This window comes from Marmota flaviventris, chromosome 17 (genome assembly GCF_047511675.1).
Source record: "Marmota flaviventris isolate mMarFla1 chromosome 17, mMarFla1.hap1, whole genome shotgun sequence".
In the NCBI taxonomy this organism is placed as follows: Eukaryota; Metazoa; Chordata; class Mammalia; order Rodentia; family Sciuridae; genus Marmota; species Marmota flaviventris.
In genome coordinates, this window is record NC_092514.1 from 35,751,045 (window position 1) to 35,775,493 (window position 24,449).

The 24,449-nt window shown below is 41.1% G+C and overlaps 2 long non-coding RNA genes and 2 pseudogenes across 2 annotated transcripts; 1 reads left to right on the forward strand and 3 right to left on the reverse strand.

Annotated features, from left to right (window-relative positions):
- Window positions 1-677: 677 nt before the first annotated feature.
- On the reverse strand, window positions 678-8,745 carry LOC139702351 (uncharacterized). The gene is made up of 4 exons (XR_011704983.1): window positions 8,659-8,745; window positions 7,923-8,023; window positions 7,236-7,271; window positions 678-1,238 (listed from the first exon to the last, which is right to left on the reverse strand). It is a non-coding gene; the product is annotated as an uncharacterized lncRNA (long non-coding RNA).
- LOC114082193 (schlafen family member 5-like) lies at window positions 6,624-23,123 on the forward strand (annotated as a pseudogene).
- On the reverse strand, window positions 12,229-13,637 carry LOC114084650 (SWI/SNF-related matrix-associated actin-dependent regulator of chromatin subfamily E member 1 pseudogene; annotated as a pseudogene).
- Window positions 17,321-21,768, reverse strand: LOC139702352 (uncharacterized). Its single transcript, XR_011704984.1, has 3 exons — window positions 21,683-21,768; window positions 21,507-21,606; window positions 17,321-17,990 (listed from the first exon to the last, which is right to left on the reverse strand). It is a non-coding gene; the product is annotated as an uncharacterized lncRNA (long non-coding RNA).
- Window positions 23,124-24,449: the final 1,326 nt, after the last annotated feature.

Below are 24,449 nucleotides of genomic sequence, written 5' to 3' on the forward strand. Positions count from 1 at the left end.
ACTCAGTGAAATAGGACAGAAGAGGCTGGACACCTGAGGAATTTTCGAGAAGCAGGTTTCTTAATTGCAGGGTCCATAGAAGCTCTTGCCTAAAAATTCTCCCCTGGACCATGAGTAGAGAAATTCTTTGAATTTTATATCCAGTGTGGGGGGTGAGTGGGGGAGCTAGGAGGTTCACATAGTGTTAGGGTTGGGCAAACGTCGGAGGAAAGGACCACCAAGAGACTATCTCATGCAAAAGCAAAGGGGTTTATTGGACCAGCATGCTGGGGCTCAGAGCTCTCCTGAGAGAAGCTGGAGCCCTGAGCACAGCTTAAGCAGAGTTTTAATGCAGTGTTTAAACAGGGAAGTTCATATGGCAGTTAGGGTGCGAGGGTGGGATTGTTACAAAATAACCATTATAGAATAATCATGCGTTTTGTCAGGGGGTGTTGGGTCAGGGTACATTTTGACATAAGTAACTGTTTTTGACATAAGTTTCGGGTTCCAGGAAAACAGAACTTAAACTTACAGAAAAGCAAAACTTAAATTTAACCTTTACAATAGCAAGTGCTTTTCTTTCCATCCTCTAAATAGATGTTTCACAAGTGTGTTTGTTTTCCTGCAAAACTGGCAATTAACAAAAAGAGGAAATGACAAGCCTTCTGCAGATTTTTGCAGATAGCTAATGTGCTATGCAAAAAGCTCTCTGATAAGAAGAGAGACTTACATGTGACAAATATGATGTGGGTTTCTGCTTAATTATGGTAAGAGTCTTCTGGGTGGGGGTCTCTGGACTGCTTCACCAAAGCACATTTCACCAAAGCACATTCCACACAGCTTATCTAATTAACATAAACTAGATACATCAGTCAACCAATAAGGAATCTCCACACTTAATGGCTCCCTTTTGTTACTTCTCAAACTACTCCCTCTGGCATTTTGCCAGGCACCATCCAGACTTGTTTACGAACTCTAACATTCCCCTGGCAAAGTGCCAGGTGTTATTTTGACTTGTTTACAGACTCTAACCCACATTGATAATAGAAAAAAGAGGAACAAATTGAACTGAGTTCAGCACAAGGCTGTGTTGTCAAGTCTGCAGTGGGCGACCCATTCAAAGAACAGCTTCTCTTTCTGGTCACCAAATGCCCCTGACAGAGCATGCTGTTGTGGGCCCAAGTGGCCCCACTTATGCCCAGGCAGGCCTCAGTTGGAGTCCTTAGTAGCAGGCATCACCCTTTAACAAACTGAAGAACCTGCAAAAGAAAGGAGGTGGATCAATATTCTTTAATTATTGGGAAAGTGGGTGCAAAAGAAAGGCTTTATTTTTCTGCTTTCAGGGCTGCCCAGTGCCTCCAGCTACTGGCTCCCTCACTCCCTTGTTGGCTCATTTGGCTGGGAGCTGAAGCCTTTGGAGCAGCAATTTAAGCAGAAATTAGGGGGACTTTGAGGTGGTAAGGGGAAAGACCTGCAGAGCACGCCCGAGCCCGGGGCATCTCACGGAGGGCCAGAGCTGGTCCAGGGAGGCCTGGAGGACGTGGGGGTTACACCTAGGTTTCCTTCCCAGTGTGGGGATAAGACCTGCAAATCTAAATAAAAAGGAAGAAAAAGCAACTCACCTTCTCCCTCCCCTCAATCCACCCCACTCACTCATAGTCATCCAGGATTCCCTATGCAGAGATGGGTTTCCTAGTCCACGTAAATGCAATCGTGGGGTTTCCCTCTGCCTCTTACACAATGCCCCGCCCCCAAACATCACCAACCTCAGCAGATATAAGCATTTGAGTCTGCAGGGTCAGGTCTCTGCTCTGGACTTGGGAGGCTCTGTGGCTAACTCCAGGAGAGAGACACACTGCAGAGGAGAAACACTGACGGGTACTGAATCCTCCTGGATCCCCTGCACGGGTCCTTTAAAGGCGCTAGGTCTGCACCCACCAGGGCTTTGGCAAAGGCAGCCTACTCCCCAGATCTGGGCACTGCCCTGAGAACTCCTTTCTTGCTTGAGGGATTTGCTTTGTTAGCAACTTAGTAGCAACTTCCAAGGACAGAGGGCTGTGGAGCGCGCCAGACTGGGAGGCTGAAAATGCAGGAGAAACCTCAAGCAGCACAGCCTAAGATTTCCTAAACCAAACCTGGTGAATTTTCCCACAGTTCAGGAGTAGTAAGGACTTGAGAGGAACAACTAAATCGGGTACCCAGGATCCTGCGGATGAAGCCAAGTGAGGTTGTGGTCTGGGGGACAAATAAATTAGTGTCCCCTCTATGACAAGAGGCTCTGTTCCCCAGCCTTTCCCATAAGCCCCTGGCTTGGAACATAGTAACAGCATCAGAAGGGATGGGCAGGTCCCAGCATAGCCCATGCATGAATCCCTGTATGCTGCATAAAGTGGCTAGTAGAGCTGGGCGGGTTCTGTCCGCAGAGGCTTCTGTCCGCAGAGGCTGGCTGCAGCGAGTCAATTTGTTTCCCTTTTGCACACGACTGTCTTAAGAGCCAGAAGAGAATCCTTCCGGACCAGTACAGGAGGGAGTTGGGGCAGGCTTGACCTCAGGGCTTTGGCAGTAGTTGCTGGGTGTTTTCAGGTGGATGGGGTTGAGGTGGGGTGGAGAAGGCCCCAGTAGGTGGAGGTCCAGAGCCACGCCCCTAGGAGGAGATGGGGCGTGGCCAAAGTTCTCCTGGCTTTGCCCTACCAGGAGGTGGGGAAGCCGGGATGTGGGGATGTGTAGGTGGGGAAAAAAAATGATCTCTCATGCCTTTGTCGGGGTAGCGGTGAGGATTTCTGCCCCGGATTTCAGGTGAACAACTAAGTATGAAGCATCCTGGGTCAGATGATTTATGTAAGTGGGATTCTTCTCTTTAAATAAAGTGATTCATCCTGAGTTTTACTAATTCCATGAGTCAAAGAAGAAGGAAATGTGATTAGTTCCTCATCTGATTATGAAAATTTACAGGTGTTTCTACTTATCAGAAAAATAGAAATTGATTTCAGTGTTATTGCCATGGTAACAGGACATTAAGTAAGCAACCATTCATGATTAGTATTTCTTGACACTAATGGACAGATTCACAGACCAGAAGGATAGATCCTTGTGACCCGGTGTCTTAGAGGTGTTCTAGACTGCTGGGGGCCGGAGAACCTACATGGGCAATTCCTTGAAGCACAACAGTTCCTGCTTTACGCATGGCAAGGGAAAAGAGAACACCTCGTGTTGGGGTCATTTTCTCTGGAAGTCAGGACAGCCTGTTGTGTTCCAGGCCACACACAGGATTTCCACTGAGAGGGGACTTGGCATGTCTGAGAAGTAAAAATTCAAATGTTCCAGGGAGCGCTGGGTTGTGTGTGGCTCAGTGATAGAGCCCTTGCCTAGCATGTGTGAAGCACTGGGTTTGACCTCAGCACCACATGTAAATAAATAAATAATAAAATTAAAGGTCCATCCACAACTAATAAAAATATTTTTTTAAAAAAATGTGCTAGGGAAAGAGCAGGAGGATCATAATCAAATGAATATACAAGATATAGAAAAGTCTCCATCAGGAGTATGCAGAATCTGGGACACTAATCCCATCATAGACTTAGATTCTATGAAAAAAAAAACAACTCAGCTAGCAGGCACATAAATCTCCTGCTGGGTTTTGAGCTAATGATATTACAATAAATACTTTAAAATTATTTTTCAATAAATAAGGTTTTAATCGATTTATGGATGTATTATTGAGAGACAAGAAACTGTACATAAAGTCTACAATTTTTGTCAGGCCCTGGGTTCGATCCCCGGCACTGAAAATAAAAACACACAATTTGATAAATTGCGACATAGGTGGAATCCTCACTGCCATCAAGATGGTACGTCTAAAAGTTTCCTTGTACTCTTTTCTAATTTCTCCCTTGTACTCCTACCCACCTCTCCAAGTGAAATCCAATGGCTTTCTGACACTATACATTATTTGGCATTTTTAAAATTATATACAAATGGAACCATGTCCTATTTTGTCTGGCTTCTTCTAATGAGCATAATTATTTTTGTAATTCATCCTTGTCATTTCCTTTTTATTGCTGAGTCAAAGTCCCATTGTCTGGGTAACCGAAATTGGCTTCTCCATTTACCTGTTGATAGGCTTTTGTTTTGTTTGCAGTTTATGGTTTTATACAAATAAAAGTGTTGTGAACATTCATGTACAGGTCCTGGAATAAACACATGCTTTCATTTCTCTTGGGAAAATACCCTAGAGTGGAATGGCTGGGTTAGATGGTAAGTTTATTTTCAAGAAACTGCCAAGCTCTTTTCCAAAATGCCTGTACCACTTCATGTTCCTAGCAGGAGAGTTTGCATTCTGTCACAGCCTCGCCAGCACCTGGTATCATTAGCTATTTGAGCCATTCTACTACATGTTCTCATAGGTAGGTAGTGGTACCTCACTGTAGTTTCTGTTGTGTTTTATCTTTGGTTTCTTGGCCGTGCTGGGGATTCAACCCCAGGGTTTGTGCTTGCTAAGCATGCACGGCATGCACTGTACCACTGAGCTACATTCCCAGCCCTCACTGTAGTTTTAATGGCATTTCTCTAGCAAATAATGATGCTGAACATTCTCTCCTGGGCTGATAGCCCTCCCTCAGGGGATTGATTCTAAGATCCCCCTGTGAATACTAAAATCGAAGGATGCTCAAGCACCTCATACAAAATGGCGTAGTACTTGCATCTAACCTACATAATACTCCCAAGTACTCTAAATCATCTGGAGGGTACCTACAATACCAATTAAGATGCAAATATCAGGTAAATAGTTGTTGCTCTTTATTGTTTTGGAAATAATGTCAAGGAAAAAGTCTGAACATAGTCAGTACAGATGAAACTTTTCCTCAGGTATTTTCCGTTTGAGGTTGGTGGAATCCACAGGTGCAGAAACCAGAAATGGAGAGCCCATGGTATTCGCTATTTATGTATCGTTCTTGGTGAAGTATATGTTCAATCTCTTATTATTCATTTTTACATTGGGTTGTTTGTTTTATTATAACTTTTGGGGGGGCAGGAAAATAGGTTTATTCAAAGCCAGCTTTGAAGTAAGATATAGACTTTTGTCTCTAATCATTACCCTCAGAGAACTCAAGGTGAGGAAAGTTTTTTTTTTTTTTTTAAATGAGAGGGCAAAAATGAAACAAAAGGCAGGAAATGTACATGTTGGGATTCAGTCAGCCAGAGAACTGGTCAGTCTCAACTTCCTTGGCATCTGTCCTCAGCAGGAGGAAGATTTTATTCTCAGTGAGAGGAAGTTCAGAAGTTAAAACAATTTGAAGCATTAATTTCAAAAGGGGCTGTTTGCAATCCTGCAGAGAAACTAGTTATCAAGAAGTTGTTCTTAGTTTTGGAGGGAGTCTGTCTCAAATCCCCCCTGTTTCGTTCATCTCACAATCTTTAGGGAACCCTGGCTCCATGGCATGTGACTGGCCACCCATTGTTCAATGTGTGTGTAAAACTCTTCAAGGAACTTGAACATAAGGAGTCAGATGCTTATTCCTGAAGGAGGAATATTTAATAGCTCCACCTAGATGAAGGGTTTTCATATTAGTTCCTGTAAGAACACTCGTTCAGTAGCCCCCCTACCCCCTGGTGTTTATTGTTGGTGGAGTTTGACAAGTGACTGCCTGTGAATTTCCCATCCTCCATCTTTGAATGATGTCCTCTGAAAACTTTGCTGATTATTTGCCAAGCATGCTTGTCCCATGCTACAGGAGCTCTGACATGTATCTTGATCTGAGTGGTCCTGAATTTTTCTCTCACAAGACAAGAGATGTCTCTCAAGAAGGATCCAAGTAGTTCCCCAGAGAGAAGTGGGAACTTGATTCAGGACTAGCAGGGAAGAGAATTACAGAATTACAGCACGCCTCAGTTAAAGGCATAGGCAGATTTATTTAGGAAAGTAGAAAGATATTCAAAGGAGAATGGGGGCAAGCTCAAGAGGGAGACACAGCCTGTTTTCTTATTTTACTTTGTGAGTGTTCTTTATATAACTTAGATTACAAGTTCTTTTTTTCCAATCAGGGGCTTGTTTTCATTCTTTTTCTTATTTTATTTTTTTTTTATTGGTTGTTCAAAACATTACGAAGCTCTTGACATTTTTCTTGTTCTGAGTATTAAACTCAGGCTTCACAAATGTGGTGATGCACTCTACCACTGAGCTACAGTTCCAGCGGAAAGATCAAGAACCCAGGCCAAATTTTTGTGCATGGCTCCAATAGAGCTGTTGCTGATCCATATTGCTTTCAAGGGTGCAAGGAGGCAAAGGTCAAAGAAAAGTTCTTAAAGTCCAACATTTCTTTTTTTCTTTTATGTATTTTGCATTTAGTGGCATCTCTATGAAATGTTTGCTTCACCCAAGGAAAAAATATTTTCTCCTTTACTTTCTCTAGAAGTTTCATAGTTGAGGGACTGAATATACACAGAGACGATGGCCAAATATAAATAAATACAGAACTCTGACTGACAACCTCTGCAGCAACCAGCCCAGGAGGGTAACCCACAGCCCCCAGAGCCATTGGCCAAAAGTGTCAGGACTTGTCCAGTAACTGACAGCTTCCCTAATTTCTGCCCTCACTTCTAACTCAGGGCCAACCAAGGAAGCCAAATAGGTTTCCCAGTCTAATCACAGAGGATGCTCCGTTTCGACTTTGCTTGCCTCATCTTCCTCACTAATGACCACAAATCAGACCTTACCCAAGCTTGTCTTTTTGTCCCTAGGAAGATTTCCCACTCCCTCCCCTGTCATCAGACCTCTGCCAACTGCAAGCAATGGTGACTATTTCCCTTGTTATAGCAAGCTCTCCATAAATACCCTGTACCTTTTTTCAGTTGAGTGGTTTTCATTAATGTCCACAGTTCTTCTGGAGTTTCCTACAAGACACCATCTACACTCCTTGTTGTTGTGGGTCCCAGGCTACGCCCAGGTCTGGTGCCTACAGAGACCCCTTGCACCTTGCTACAAGTGGCTTGTTGAGCCTGCACTGTTGTGGTAAGTCAGCACTAGTTCTGAACTTTTCTTTCATTGTGTTGATGTGGCTGTTTATCCTCAGTTTGGCACCTGGATTTTGATATTGATTCCCATTTGCCTGGTATCCATGGGACAATCAGGCTATTTGATTACCATTTGCCTGGTATCCATGTGACAATCAGGCTATTCCCTTTTAGGCCTTTTGTGTTGCTCCGTTTGAAATTGTTTTTCAGGGAATGGAAATAGAGGTCAATGATAGATCACTTACCCAGCGTGCACAAGGCCCTGGGTTTCATCCCCAGCCCTGCAAAATAAAAGTAAAGTGTTTGTTGTAAGAAGAATCACAAGACACAACACAGGCATAGATCCTAGAAGGCTCTGTTCAAGATGGCGTTGCAGACCAGTGAGTTTGCAATTCTCCCTGGACTGGACATTTGGACAAATTAGGCTGTGGGTCATCAATGAAACCAGAATAGAGTTCTTCTCCTGACTTAAGATTTTTGTCCTGGGGTCTTGGCTTTGATCCAGCCAGCAGGAGGACACAGATTGTCAGATCTGGGATCAGAGATGGCCAAACATGAGGCTGGTAACATGAGACACAAAGTTCATAAACATTACATTCCCACTGATGGCTGTCATCTCTTTTAAGGTGTTCTAAGTCTACATCCTCTGCTTACGTTGGAAAAACTGCTCTTATATGTATACTACTAATTCATGGCCCTTTGAAGTAGCATAACTTCAAGGATGGTTTGGCTCTTTAATGACCACGTGGGGGAGCATGTGAACAAAATTGCTCATTTGAGAAGCACCTTAGAAAAGTAATGGGATAAGTCAGTTTTATAAGACCAATTGGGCAGCAGTTTGGGGCTGATATGGAGGCTCTCAAATGAAACTCTGAATCAAAAATTGCTTCACTCCAAGATTCTTTTCCTAAATTGGGCACAGTGGTGCATACCTGTAATCCCAGCAGCTCAGGAGGCTGAGGCAGGAGGATCAAGAGTTCAAGGTCAGCCACAGCAAAAGTGAGGTGCTAAGCAACTCAGTGAGATCCTGTCTCTAAATAAAATACAAAATAGGGCTGAGGATGTGGCTTAGTGCCCCTGAGTTCAATCCCTATCATCTCCCCTCCTGCAAAAACAAAACAAAACAAAACAAAAAAAACATTCTTTTCCTAATGACAGTGAGCAACTGGACATACTTAAGCTGTAACATATAAGGCTCATTTCTCTAGAAAAGCCTTCCCCTCCTTGCTCTCCAGTTGCCTCTCTGCCTCCATCTTATTCTTCTGATCTCTCCTCAGTTGGTGCCTTCCTTCTCTTTCACTTGTCTAGACCCCTTATCTTTAACCTACAACTCTCCTGAAACTTCAAAATATCAGTTCTTTCTAAGATCTGTCCTTCTCTTCAGCCAGGAATGGAATCAACTGCAAAATTTAAACCTAGACTAACATTCCCTGTACTTCAGGAAAAATACCATGAGAGCTGTTCATATTTACACAAAGAAACCCTAATTCTAAAAAATCACACAAGGTTGGATATTTCACCTCTAGCATGAGACCTAAAAGAAAACCATCCATGATTATCTGGGGACACTGCCTAGGAGGAATTATCAACTCCTTGTTTATATGCATAATCAGAAGAGGATTCTCATCAGTGAGAGTCTTACACATAGAATATATATAAGAAACTTACCATTAGCTCTGACAGATGTTATTAAGGATACTATCTCGGGCTGGGGATGTGGCTCAAGGGGTAGCGCGCTCACCTGGCACGCGTGCGGCCTGAGTTCGATCCTCAGCACCACATACAAACAAAGATGTTGTGTCTGCCGAAAATTAAAAAAATAAATATTAAAATTCTCTCTCTCTCTCTCTCAAAAAAAAAAAAAAAAAAAAAAAAAGGATACTATCTCTATCTCTTCCCTATATAGAAATTAGCACAAGTAGTGAGGAGCCGTCATTAACACAAGTAGTGATGGACACGGCCTTGGTCTAGATTTCTTCTTGGTTAGCCATGGTGGCATCTGTGCCATTACCTGTACTTCCTGATGTGCTTGAATCAATGAAGCCAACAAGGATATGTAGTCACTTTACAGAAAAGGAGTCTTGGTTGTATGAGATTGATCCTCATGGCTTATGGGATTTGTTCTTTTGGTCTGGGTTGGGCTCTAGGGATTCCAAGTTCCTACAGGCACTATTAAAGTACTTTTTTATTTATCATAATGGTCATGAGACTAGTCAACTGGATTCTTTCCAGAGTTTTACATTTTTCTGCACAGCTACTCTCATCAGATGATTGTGCTCTAAAGGTCAAGATCTTGCCATAGTTTGCTGTGGATATGACCTCAAGCAGTGAATATTGGATTTCCATGTGTTCATGAGTTGGTTCTCATCTTGAAAGCAAGAAAATGACCAAGTGGAGAGAGACTGAGAGCTTGAATATTCCTATGGACAATGGCCAGACCATGGATAAAAATAGAACTGTGACCTATAACCTCTGCAATGACTGGCCCCAAATGGTCAGGACTTGGGCAATAACTAATGGCTTCCCTAGTCCCTGCCCCCACTTCCAACTCAGGACCAACCAGAGAAAGTCAAAATGATCTCCAGACCAGTCACAGAGGATGTCCTGCTTCTAGTAAGCCCACTCCCAGCTTACCCACACCCACAACCTCAGATTAGGGCAAACTCATGCCCCTGCCTGCCTTTGAGTCTCTGCCAAATGCAAGCAGTATAACTTGTTTCAGTTGAGCTCTGAAAATTACTTACAATTCTCACTGGGGCAATCTTCATTGATTTCCACACTGTTTTATTTGTTTGTTTGTATTTTATAATTTTATTTAATGAATTTCTTTTTTTTATGTGGTGCTGAGGATCTATCCCAGTGCCTCTCATGTTTAGGCAAGCGCTCTACCACTGAGCCAGCACCCCGGCCCTAGTTGCTAGTTTTATACTTAGGTCTATGGCATTTTCGAGCAAGTTTTTGTAAACAACGTGAAACTTAAGTTTATTTTCTTTGCACATGTTTATCTATTTCTTAAATCCAATTTATTGAAAAGATTACAGTTACTCTACTTTGTATCTGTGTTGAAAGTTAGTTGTCTAGATGTGTGTGGGTCTATTTCTGGACTCTATTCTGTTCCATAAATCTATCTTATCTGTTTGTATAACAATAGCTCATGTCTTGATTGTTTTTATACCAATAGCTTCTACCATATGAGGACACGGTGAAAATGTGCCATCTTTAACCAAAGCAGGTCCTTAACAGATTCCTTCATCTTAGACTTCCCAGACTCCAGAATTGTGAGAAATAAGCTTCTGGTATTTATATACCCCATGTATGGTATCTTGTAGTTATGGATATACCCCATGTATGGTTGCTTGTGAACGAGCTCTCTTTGACCTTTTTAAAAATTTTTATTGTTTTATTTTATTTTTATATTCATATATGCACATAAGATGACTTTCAAAGTATTCATTCTGCATTTCCTCCCCTTTTTCTGACCCTCCACTCTGCATCTTGATTTCTTCTTCTCCTCAACCATGTGTCTTTAGGTTATCCTATCCTTCCCTCCTTCTTTCCTTTATTTTATTCTAGCTTCCACCTAGGGGAGAAAACATTTGATCTTTGACTTTCTGGGTCTAGTTTATTTTGCTTAGCCTGATGTTGTCCATTTCCATCCATTTACCAGAAAGTGCCTGGTAACTTCATGGCTTAGAACTCCACTGTGTCTATCAACCACAGTCTCTTAATCCATTCATTTACTGATGTGCATCTGAGTCGATTCCATAGTTTAGCTATCGTGAATGGTGTGGCTGTAAACATTGAGGTGGCTGTATTGCAAGAGTATGCTGATTTTAGTTTTGGAAAAATATCAAGGAGTGGGGTGGCTGGGTCATATGGTGGTTCCATTCCTAGGTTTATATTTTTGAATAATTTTATTTTTATGTCATATTTTTTTAGTTGTCAACAGACCTTTATTTTATTTATTTATACGTAGTGCTGACAATCAAACCCAGTGCATCAAACTTGCTAAGCAAGCTCTCTACCACTCTCCAGCCCAAACTCCTAGTTTTTTGAGGAATCTCCATACTTCTTTCCAGAGTGGTTGTACTAGTTTGCAGTCCCACTAACAATGTACAAGTATACCCTTGTACATTTTTGTCAGCGTTTATTATTGTTGGTATTTTGATAATTGCCATTCAGACTAGTAATTGCCAGAGGTGATATCTTCGTGTAGTTTTTTTTTTTTTCATTTTTTTATTACATTTGGACCTTTAAGAAACATATACCATCAGATATACCACTATTCAGTAAAAATCTATTCTAGTTTTTTGGAAGCATACGTGTGACAAACTATCTTTCTTCTAGTCTCCAAGACTTTACTATACTAAGTTTATCAAAAAGGGAGGTAGGCTCTGATCTATGGGATCCTGAGCCTTGAGGTTTTGAATGTTTTGTTTATTGTAAAACAATTTCATGTGGATGAACTTAATTCCCAGCTGTTTTTCTTCTGGAATGGGCTAATCATTATGAAGTTATCTAGTCTATTACAAGAACATTCCATTCCTTAACTTTGTGATCTATTCTGTCTTTGGAAAACTTGGTAAAAAAGTGTTTTTTCCCCCAGTACAAAGGATGAATTTACCAGAATGCACCCAATATTAACCAGAACAAAAAAGCAGTATAGATAACAAAAATGTGCTATGTTCATTTTAATGACTACGTCATAAGCCAGGAACTACTGTAACTGTGGAGACTACTCTGGATCAGTACGATCCAAGGATAGTTGGTTGTAGGCAACACTGTAGCCTTTAACACAACTCTTGATATCTGACACTGATTTAAAATAAAAAGTGAAAAAATATACACACACTCATGATTGTGTTCTCAAGAATGTACTCTGTGCACATATACACAAGAGAGGGGACTTTCAGGAAGCTGTTGATAGGGACTGGGAAGGTTTAAAGCTATGGCTTTGGTAAGCACCCAAGTGAGCTGGAGGAAGGCATTTGTAAGAGGAGATTCTGCAGCATCAAAGGATAACTCTCTAAAAGAGGTGGGTGTTTTCTCAATTAATTTAAATTCTGAGGCTTTCGGCAGATGAGGGCTAGCAACAAGATCCAAAGAAAAAAGCCATCTTTACAATGTTAAGAAAGGTGACTGACTGTGCCACTGGGCTCATGACACTCATGGTCCAAAAAGCCTTTGGTGGTATGAAACAGACAAGAAAAAAATTAATACACAGACCACATAACACCATTAAAACCAAAAAACATTTTTTTCATTTAAAAAAGTATTTAGGACACATAAAACAAGGCAACAATTATTCTTTCTTCTCATCTTCCGGCATGGGATCTGTTGGTGGCTCTTCCACTGTTGCACTGTTGCTCTCTGAGCCAGTGTTACTATCACTGGTCCCCTCCTCCGCCATGCTGTCCACCCCATCCTGCCCACTCTCTTTGTCCTCTGGAGTGGACGTGCCTTCTTCACCATTTTGTTGGCTCTCCGCTGTTTCTTCGAGGTGTGTCTCCTCTGTCTCCATTGGAATGCTCTCGTCATCCTTCTTCTCCTCGGCTTTGTTTGCCGCTTGCTCTTCCTCGGGAGTGATGCTGCTCTGACTGCGCTCGGCTTGCTCTGCTGCCTCCTTCTCCCTTTCCTCCTGCCTTTTTCGGGCCTGTTCCTCAGCCTGTGCAATTTCAGCTGCAATCTTTTCCATATCCACTTCAACCTTCAGACCGCACAACCTTTTAAGTTCATTGTTAAATGAATCTGTACTTTCCAGGAATTTCCTCTTCTTTTCCTGGTGCCATTCCTCTATTTGAAGAAGTTCAGCTTCTAGTTTTCGCTGATGAACCATTAAGGACTGGACCTGTCGCTTGAGGACCTGCATTCTAGCTGTTGTGACAACTGACCGGACGTCTGGTACCACACTCTCACTAAGGATTTCACTGATGAGGCGGTGGTTTCTCTGGAAACGGCCAGTGGCTGTATGCTTCATTGAAAAGCCATCATCATAATCATCAGGATCTTCAGCAGGCTGAATGCTCACGTAAGGTTCTCCTTTCTCCATGCGAGACTGTCTCTGTCGACTCTCTTCCTCTAATGCAGCTTCTGCACGACTTTTTGCATTGATGTAAGCAAGGTATGCAGGGGAATTATGATAGGCCTTCATAGATTCATTGTATTCTATCTTTTCTGCTTCGTATTCGTTTAAATATTCTTGTTTTTCTTCATCAGTGAGATCTCGCCACATGCCACCAATAATCTTGCCAATCTCCCACAACTTTAGGTCAGGGTTGGAAGCCTTTACTTGGTCCCAGACCTTTCTGCTGTACCTCATGTAGGGCATCAGCGGCTTATCTGGTGGCTTTGGGGGTTTTGGAATCGTAATACCAGAGGATGCCGTGACCCGGCTGTTGGTGCCCGGGTTCCCTCCCAGCCTGTAGTTGTTGTAGGCGAGATGACTGTATGGATTGTATCCCACAAACCCTGGTGTGCTGGGCATTTGTGTTGCAGGAGCTGGGGTGGGAGGTGGGGCATAAGATGGTCTTTTTGACATTTTGGAAGATTAAGTTCTCAGTTCCTTAAGAATGAATCTGAGACACCGCGGGCCGAAAAAGCGCCCGCAGCTCCGGCTTCGCTTCCCTTTTCCTTCGTGTAGTTTTGATTTGCATTTCCTTGAATGCTAGAGATGTTAAACACTTTTTCATATATTTGTTGGGCATTTGTATTTCTTCTTTTGAGAAGTTTGTTTAGTACACAGGTATTGATTGGGTTGTTAAGTTTTCTGGTTTCTTTATTTATTCTGGAGATTAATCGCCTGTTGGAGGAGTTACTGGCCAAGATTTTCTCCCACTCTGTAGGCTCTCGCCCCAGAGATCCTTCTGACCAGGAGAGCTTCCTAGTTGCATTCCAGCTCCAGTCCACGAGCATTGTTGTAAACCTTTCTATTTTTCACAGGTGACCTGAGAGCCCTTGCCACTCAGAGAAGTTGGCAGAACTCATTACTCAGATCACAGCGTTCCTGTGGTGGCAGTGGCATCCAGTAGACTTGGCTCCTCCATCTGCCCTGCCCCCTCCATTTATAGGTGAATTTGGCCTCATGCTATATGAAAATCAGTGAAGTGACCAACTGCAGAAGGGTAGACTTAACCCCTTGATTTTCCTGCTTTTTCTTTCTTTGCCCTGATCTGTTTGTTCTTTCTTTTAGGAGAACCTTTCAGGGTTGTCATTCAAGGGCTGAGAAGATGAGTCTCAAGATTGATTTGGAAACGAACTTTGCTGAGTTTGTTATAGATGCAGGAGAAGTCATCCTAGGGACTCAGCAAAGAACGGATATGAACCAGCCTCTACTGCGGGTGAAACAGAATGAAAACATCTTGCAAGCAGTATGTGCTCTGCTGAACTCTGGAGAGGGAGTGATCAAGGCCAAGATAAAGGATGAAGACTACAATCATGAGATTCATGAAGAGGGGTTGGATCTACCTCCAGTTTTTGAAGGTTATTTAGATGAGATGCAACAGGGCAAGCTCTTTTTAATATTTGTGACGTCATGGAACACAAAAGTCTCAGGTGTGCCACTTGCCACCTTGTGCTCTAATTTGTACCACAGATATAGATCATCTAACAATGTCATGGATTCTCATAAAGCACTGGTATTCCTGAAAGAGAAAACTGATTCCAGTTTGTTGAGTCCACAGGAAGCTCAGGCTGGTGCACACCGTGAAGACGACACAGAGGACTCGGCTGCTGCTTTATTTGATAGAGTACAGCTGCAGTACCTGGAGAAACTCAACTTGATGGAGTCCCCTGCACGTTGAATTTCAAATGTTCCCAGCAGCTCTGTCACAGTGTGTTAAAGAGAGGCTCGCCAGGTGTGTTTCTGCATTGGCCAGCGCTGAGGGAGGCTATGTATTTTTGGGTGTACATGATGAGACCCATCAAGTCATTGGATGTGAAAAGGAGAAAATAAATCTTTCCAAGTTCAAGAATTCTGTTGAACACTGCATTAAGAAGTTACCTGTCCGTCATTTCTGTACACAGAGGCATACAACTCAATGTTCCATCCGATTCCTTGATGTTCATGATAAGGGGGCCCTCCGTGGTTATGTCTGTGCGGTGAAGGTGGAGCGATTCTGCTGCGTGGTGTTTGCCAAAGTGCCCAATGCCTGGCAACTGAAAGCCAACAAAGTGAAGCCACTGACCACAAAGCAGTGGGTAGATTGGATGATGCAAGCCAAGCCAGGTCAGGAGCAAGTCTGCAAATGATCCGCATGTTTGCTTCAGGGGAGGAGGGCAGAGAGGAAAGGGCAGTGTGGTGTTCATTGAAATCTTGGGAAACAGAGATTTTTTTTCCCCTGAATGGCAGCTGCCTGATAGTAATTCCTATGGATGCAGTTGGTAGGTCATTTTCCTTTCCTCCTTCTGTCCATCTTGAACATTCTGCATTTGACAGATGCCCCAGGGTCAGAGCCCCATTAGCGGTTGGTTAAGGGGTTGATTTAAATTAGTTATTTCTATTTTCACAGCCTTTCTTACATTCTTATTAAAGTCTACTCCTTTCCTTTCTTGCATTTAGTTATTCAGGACATTCCTTTTTTTCAGAGATATTCCCTTTTTAACGTCCTTCCACTTTCCTCTGACTTCTTATTCTTGTTTGGGTCTCTTACTTCCGAATTACATTTTATTTTATTTTTTATTCATAGATAAAATACTCATAGATAAATGTTTGCATAAGCTTATGGGGCACCAGGTGATGATTACATACATGTGTACAGGTGTAATGTTCCAATCAGGGTAAGCACATCTATGTCCTCAAGCATGTATCATTTCTTTGTAATTAAAAACTTTCAAACTCTTTTCTTCTAGATTTTTTTTTAACTACACAGTATATTCCACTCCTATTTCTGAACCAAAACCCCGAGCCCACCAGGGCTTTCCCTTGCTATCCTCGTTCCTTCCTTTTGTGCATCAACATGTGCTACTAACTGAAACTGCTGAGCTTAAGAGTAGGGCTGTGGGGCTGGGATTGTGGCTCAGCAGCAGAGCGCTCACCTAGCATGCGCCGGACCTGGGTTCAAACCTCAGCACCACATAAAAATAAAGAATTGTGTTGTGTCCATCTACACCTAAAAAAATAAATATTTTTTTTTAAAAAAGAGTAGGGCTGTGGCTATGCATCTACCTTGGGAAAGAAAAGCTGAGATGAAATTAGACAAAAGAAAATCAGTAGCAACTTCTTCAAAAGTTCAGAAGAGCTAAATTTTTCAGAATCTCCTCAAAAGTCTGTATCCATTGAACTTCATATCTTCTAATCATATGTCTTTAAAATAGCATTCTAACAATATACAAACACTTTGAACATAACACAATTAAAACTTACTATTGCCTCATACTATATTTTCCCCACAATATTTCAGAAGGCTTTTCTGGGCTGACCTGAGATATAGTCACAAATATGTGTGGGTCATATAGCTTTGGGTTATGTCACAGCTCGGCTATATGTTGAATTCTTCCTTTTGCATTTCAAACTTATGTTGTTTTTTTCTTTTTCCTAAGTTCGTCGCAGACTTTCTGAGATGTTCCTTGAGCTGAGTTTGTCACCCTCCATGCCCCCCAGCAGGACTGTGTGTACTCAGAATTTGGAAAGGCTGAAAGTACTGCAGAAACATCACTTTCCAGGTAATTTGTCATCTCTGGTTTCTTTGGAACATGTTGATTGTTTCTTCATATAGAGAAAAATTATTTGTCAGTTGTGGTGGTGCACACCTGTAATCCCAGCAGCACAGGAGGCTGAGGCAGGAGGATCGTGAGTTCAAAGCCAGCCTCAGCAATAAGTGAGGTGCTAAGCAACTCAGAGGGACCCTGTCTCTAAATAAAATACAAAATAGGGCTGGGGATGTGGCTCAGTGGTCACATGTCCCTGAGTTCAATCCTTGTTACACCCCCACCTTCCCCCGCCCCCGAAAAAAGAAAGAAAGAAAGAAAAAAAGTTTTTTACTCCAATGTTATATTACACTAACATACAAAGTCAATTTCAGGAAGTTTAAGGACTCCAATATTACTAACTAACCTTTAAAACTTTCAGTAGAAACTGTTTGTGAATAATTTTGTCATTGGGGTAGGAAAGGATTTCCTAAACCAGATCGAAAAATATTAAACAAAAAGCTTGATACGTTTCATTATATGAAATTAAGAACATCTGTTCCTCAAAAGATACCTTAGAGATTGTGAAAAGCTATTACTAAAAACTTAAGGAAGGTATTTTCAACCCATAAACTGATGAAGGATTAGTTTCAGAAATAAATAGAGAACTTATGCAAAATTTTAAAGGTAAAAGCAACCCAATAGAAAAATGAGAAATATAAAGATTCATTTCTCAGAAAAGGAGACACATATGTACAATAAACTTATAAGGATGCTCAATCCATTAATGAAGAATAAAATGCATTTAACATCATTAATAGAAAAAAAAATCATGTTTTGAAGATTTTTGTAAGTAAACAGAATCTTGTTCATCACTGCCAGAAGTTTAAGTTGGTCTAATCTTTTTGAAAAATGGGTTGGACATTGCTTGGTGTAGTCAGTTATTTCCAAAACTCTACCCTTCAACAATTTCTCTAGTTTCTAGAGAAAATGTATACATGTGCATCAGAGGAAGTAGACCCTTGTAGATCTGCCCATGAATACTCATAAATTCACTATTTGTATCACTTTAAACAGAAAACAACATCTATGATCACAACAATGGCCAAATATATTATAGCATCTTCACATAGTGAAGTGTCTTTCATCAGTGAGGATGGGTGCACTCCAGTACATGTAAGCCCAGGCTGAGTCCAAGTAGTGTGTGTCTTCATCTCCTCATGAACTTAATCACAGATTTCCTTGATTCTTTTATTAAGTATAAAGTATTTAATAGTATTCCCAAACATAGATTTTCTTCATTTGAACACAGCAACTCAGGAGGCTGAGGCAGAGGATCACAGGTTGGAGGCCAGCCTTAGCAACTTAGTGAGACCCTGTCTCAAAATAAAAAAAATCAAAAGAGCTGCAGATGTAGCTCAGCAGCAAATCATCCCTGGGTTCAATTCCCAGTATCTGCACCCCCCCACCACCAAATTTCTTAATTTTAGTAGTTTTAATTATGAGTATATTATGCACACAGAAGCAACAGAGATATAATTTAATTAATAAGCATATAGGGAAACCTATCTAAATACGCCCAGCTGAAATTAAAAGATAAAATGTAGTAAGTTCTATTTTAACAGTCCCTTTTTATTAAAAAAATATTTTTAGGTGTATATGGACACAATACATTTATTTTATTTATTTTTTGCAGTACAGAGGATCAAACCTGTGTCTCACATGTGGTAGGCAAGAGCTCTTCCAATGAGCCACAACCCCAGCCCCACAGTCCCTTTTTCGATGGATTTTCAAATGGTGTCTAAAGGATGATATCTAACTTTTTCCTTGTTGTTTTGTTTTGGTTCTGAGGAATCTAACCCAGGAGTGCTTTAGCACTGAGCTATATCCCCAACCCCTTTTATTTTCCATTTTGAATTAGGGTCTCAGCAAGTTGCTGAGGGTCTTGCTAAATTGACAATTCTGGCCTTGAACTTGTGATCCTCCTGCCTCAGCCTCTGAGTTGCTGAGCAAGCACACCTGGCCTTTTTTTCTGTTTTAAAAAACATTCTCTCCGATATATATTTTTCTACAAATAATTCAAATGTTCTTTCAGGATAGATTCCAAGTAGTAATGATTGCTTATAAATGTAGACTTCCATTGCCGTATTGTAACCCAAAACATACCTCCAGCTATGCTTTCAGCAACACAGAATCACATCAGAGTTTTTCTCTTTTAGAAGAAGATTAGAATCATTTTGTTACTTATTAAATCATATTCTTAGACTAGGTTTTCTTTTTCTTTTTTTTGTACCAGTGTTTGAACCCAGGGGCACTTAACCACTGATCCACATTCCCAGCCCTTTTTATATTTTATTTACAGTCAGGCCCTCGCTAAGTTGCTGAGGCTGGCTTTGAACTCATGATCCTTCTGCCTCCGCCTCTCAAGCTATTGGGATTACAGGCCTGCACCACTGTGCTCAGCTTAGACTAGAAATTTTTTATAGTAATTTCTGATTGTTAATTATTGATGTGTAGGATACATTCTGAGTATTAAAGTATACATTATGAAACCAAGACTAGAAAAAGGGGGCTCAAAGCCCTTAAAAACCCCAGACTCTGTAGCAGCTATGCCATTCTCTCCAGAGAGGGACCGTGTAGTGTGCATTTAACTTACTTATCTCATTTTCTCTGATCAGCTCCTGCCTGTTACTGTGTGATAAAAGTAAGGTATGCATTATGCCACTTCCTAAACATTTTACTTAATGGTCTTATAAAGGCAGAAAGCAAAGATAATTTTGAATTTAACCTTCCTATATTTATGCATTTTTGTCCTTGTTGGAGTTCATTGATTAATTGTTCTAGAACAATGTTAAATCACATTAGTAGTAGGCAATACCCTTAGTTTAGTCAAATTGTTTTTTTGAGTTGTTGTTGTTTTTGGTTTATTGAGATGAGGTCTCATTATGTTACCAAGGCTGGCCTTGAACTACTGGGCTCAAGCAATCTTCCTGCCTCAGCTTCCAGAGTAGCTGAGGCTACAGGCATGTGCCCCCAGTACCCTGCTAGTCCACGTTTATAGAAAATATCTACAGCCCTTCTCTGAACCCAGACACACTTTATTGGTGTGTCCAATTGCTTTCTGGACAGCTTCATAGATATCTCCAACTAAGCAGTTCCAAAATTTATCTCTCATTCTGACAATCCTCTATTTCTATTTCTCCTGTACAGTCTCCATATTATTACATATCATTTTTATATTATTTGTTCCAAATGATCTGTTGGAAAGTCCTCTTCTAGCCAAGCACAGAAATCTGAACTCACCCTTGACTCTTCCTTCTATCTTAAATTTGAACTTCAAATTTTGAGTGTATTGATTTCTTTTTTTTGGAAGAGGAAAAAAAAAGAGTTCATAATTTTGATTAGATTCCAAATTAGGGCACGTGACCCTCCCCCTGAAATTAATTATGTATTTAATAATATATTATCTTAAACACATACATATATACATATATATCCAAGTCTTTTTTAAACATTTGTTTTTTAGTTGTAGGTGGTCACAATACCTTTATTTTATTTTTATGTGGTGCTGAGGATCCAACCCAGTGCCTCACATGGGCGAGGCAAATGCTCTGCCACTGAGCTACAACCCAGCCCTATGGAAAAGTGTTTTTAAATACCACTTTCAAAAGATATTTTAAAAATGTATGTACACAAAGTAGATTTTTTGTTACTAAGTTCTAAAAGTTTTAACATATGTATAGGTTTTCGTAACCATCGGCACAGTTAATATACAAAAATCTCCATCCCCCCCCCCCTGCAAATAAAGCTCCCTCATACTGCCCCCTTGTGGTCACAGTCTCCCAACCCTAACCCAACGCAGCCATGGATCTGTTCTCCATACCTAGTTTTGCTTTATGGAAGGTCCTTAAATGAAGCCATAGAGTGTACAACGCTTGCCAGGTATTAAGATGGCACATGAAGGACTTCCTTCCCACCTTTGCCTCCCCCTCTCTCTCCCCGTCCTTGCCTGCTCCTCTTTGACATGGAGACTGCTTGGAGGTACCTCAGGGGTACCTGAAACAAGCACTCCTTTCTTGGACCCGTGTTTTGTTCATGAACCTCATTTTGACTATCTCACTGCTCTCCACCTTTCAAATGGCTTACCTGAAGTCACCCTTTGAGAATCAGTTTAACTGTCTTCCTCTTCATGAAGACTTTCATATGAAAGTGTCCCTGTCCTTGATGCTCACATAATATTTGGTGGACTCTTTTCCAGTAGCCTTTATGACTTTGTGTCATAAATATTGCTGTCTCTATTTAGGAGAGCCACTTATCAGCTCCTAAGCCCTGTTCATCTTTTTCTTCCCAGTGTAGAACCTAGTACTGCCACATGATGGAGCCCAAGTGATGGCTGGATCTGGTACATATGCTGGTGATTATTCCTTGTCTGGGATTCTCTAACTTATTCTAGTTCTTTCCTTGTCTAGTATCATCACACAGAGTTGCGTATACTCCAGAAAGCCTCTACCAGGAACTCTGCTCAGAACATAAAGGCCTTAGAGACTTAATAGATAGAGAAATGCGCCCTGTCTCCCGAGAATACTGATTTTTTCTCGAAGCTGGGCTGTGGACTTGGGTCTGAAAGAGAATCAGGGTGTTATCTGTGATGCCCTTCTGATTTCCCAGAACAACACCCCAATCCTCTACACTGTTTTCAGGAAGTGGGATGAGAGGTTCAAGGATGATTCTATGAAGGTTGCCTCTTCTTTGAAGCAGAGGCTGGTGGACACAGGAGGCTACACTGGGAGAGTGTGCATTGTTCCCTTGTTCTTCCAGCTGAATCCGGTCGGAACACCAGTGACACCACATAGTTCAGTAGCACAAATTTACCCAGAGTCCTATAATCTTACCACCATCCAGCACATGGAAACTCTGTTACGGTCCCTTGTGAGAGTCTTGTTTGGCTTCAAATCCTTTGTAAGTGAAGAGCTGGGCTCTGAGACTTGGAACCTGCTCACAGATCAACAGTATGAGTTGCTTTCAAAGAACCTTCACAAGACAAGACAGCTGTTTGTTCATGGCTTACCTGGGTCAGGGAAGACCACCGTGGCCCTGAAGGTCATGCAGAAGATCAGGAATGTGTTCCATTGTGAACCACATGAAATCCTCTACGTCTGTGAGAACCAGCCCCTGAAGAAGTTTGTGAGGTACTCAGTCTGACTATGTTCACTTTCTTTTCTTGAGTAACTTTGGTGTGGCTTTAAGTTTATGTGATAAGATTTCTATTGCATTTACCAGGTCCAGGAGAGTTTAAGAATAGAGTAGGCTTCCTTTGTGTTTGATTGAAGAAATATGACTGTGTTTTTTTGTTGTTGTTGTTGTTGTTTTGTTTTGTTTTTTACACTTCCAGCAATAAAAAAATATGCAAGGCAGTAACCCGGAAATACTTCATGAAACATGACTTTGCAGAGATTCAACACATTGTCGCGGATGAAGCTCAGAATTTCTGCACCAAAGATGGGGATTGGTATAAGAAGGCCAAAACCATCACTCAGAGAAGAAAGGATTGTCCAGGAATTCTCTGGATTTTTCTAGACTACTCTCAGACCAACCAATTGAGCTGCAGTGGCCTCCCTGCTCTCTCAGACCAGTTTCCAAGAGAAGAGCTCACAGGAACAGTCCTCCATGAAGATGAAATAGCTCAATAGCTACAAGAAGTGATGCAGACAGTCAGAGAAAATCCTCCTCCTAATGTCCCCCTTGGATCCCTGGTGATGCTCCATGAACCTAACTGGACTTGGGGTGTTCCAGGTAGTGTAGAAACTGTTGAGTTCTTGGGCTTGAAGGAGACAGTGATCTACCTAGCAGAGAAGTGTCAGAGAAGTGTCCCCAGGGACATTGCTGTGCTTTTCACCAAAACAACTGAAGCAAAAAAATAATAATAATAATAATAATAATAATAATAATAATAATAATAAAGATAAATTTCTAAAGGCAATGAGGACAACAATATCTCAGCTCAATGAGGAATTGGATCCATTCGTGCAGATCAGTGATGCAATGGATATTCTGACTGGTAACATTGTGTTCAACGGTGTCCGTCAATTTTCAGGCCTGGTAAGAAACATCCTGTTTGGGATCATTTCCCAGAGAATGAGCCAGCCATTTTATACAGTCTTCTATTCTGTCTGGCTTCCAGGGCAAGGAAGCATTTGTATATTTTGAGAGTTTTTAACTGATGGGAGCATGCCGGTCATAAGTTAAGATAGACCTCAACTCTAGTTAACTATGAAATTACTTGATCTAAATGTGTAAGCATCAGACCTTTAGTAAGCACTCATTCATTAAGTCTTGTGTTCTTGTCAGCATTGGGGGCTGGGGATAATGTGGCAAATAAGACCCCTAAGATTCTTCCTGGGGGCAGACACTAAATAAATGCAGGTACCAGGCATTTTAGATATTAATAGGGGATATCAGAGAGAGCACCCTGAGACTCAGAGATTGTGTGTGTCTGTGTGTGTGTGTGTGTGTGTAGGGAGGGGTTGGATATTCATGTTAGGGAAGTTCTCAGTGAGAGAAAAAGTAATCATGGGAAGATCTCGAAGCCACATGTGCCAGGCAGATTCAGATATTTTCATTATTTTTAGCCCAGTCATGTGCAGAAATGCTTGAGTACGGTGTGCAGGGAAAGTGAAAGGTGGAGAGGGGTAATGTGTCTGGCATTGTGGAGGCTGGGAACCGGCAGGGTGTTTCCACATGTAAGACCACAAGCTACAAATTATAAGTTTTGACTGCGTTATATTACTTTATTATTTTCCCCTTTGTCTTTTAATGGTTTTAGTGTTTGTGATCTCGGTCTTTTAAAATATCTTAATTTTTTTATGCCTTTTGGTTATTTGAAATCTCTGCTTTTTAGATCTGCTTTAATATTATCCCTGTGGTGAATCTTCTGTTGCTACGTAAGGTAAGATTGTCACATCACTGTTTACAGCAGCTCAATTCACAGTAGCTAAGCTATGAAATTAACCTAGGTACCCTTCAATAGATGAGTGGTTAAAGAAAACGTGGTATATATACACAATGGGGTGTTACTCAGCTATAAAAAAGAATGACTTTATGACATTTGCCAGCAAATGGATGGATCTGGAGACTCTCGTGCTAAGCGAAATAACCCAGTCTCTAACCAAAGGTTGAATGTGTTCTCTGGTATGTGGGAACTAAATCCACAATAAGAGGGGGGGTGTTTAGGGGAAGAATAGAAGTTCAGTGGATTAGGCAATGTGGAATGGAGGGAAAAGAAGGGAGGACAGGAAAAGGAAAGACAGTGGAATGAATCTGACATAATTTCCCATGTACAAATATAAAGGCAGCACAGTGAATCCCACCTCCATAACAATGGGATTCTAACTAGAATCGAAATGAATTCTGCTGCTGGTATAACTAAAAAGAAACAATTAAAAAAAAGAAAGAAAAGATTGCCACAGTCCTATAGGGAAGCACTGTTTGTTTAAGATGATTGAAGACTAAAGGGGAATGAATGTACTGAACTCAAAGGTTATATTTTGTTTTCCACTTAATTTAATAACCAATGAAATTATAGAGTAAATTTAATATCCTTATTTTTTGAAAGGCCACTACTACAAAATGTGAATCCCTCATTTGTCCTGGGTCTCTAGGAAACTCTCCCAATATTTAAAGGCAAATAAATCCACATTTTTTTTTCAGAGACAGTAACTAAAAAATTCAGTTAATTTTCTATTAAGAATAATAAGACCTTTTTATTTCCTAATAAGGAAACCTAAATTTCTCATTGTAAGAGTATAAACTTAAAGCTACAATTGGTTCATTTCTGG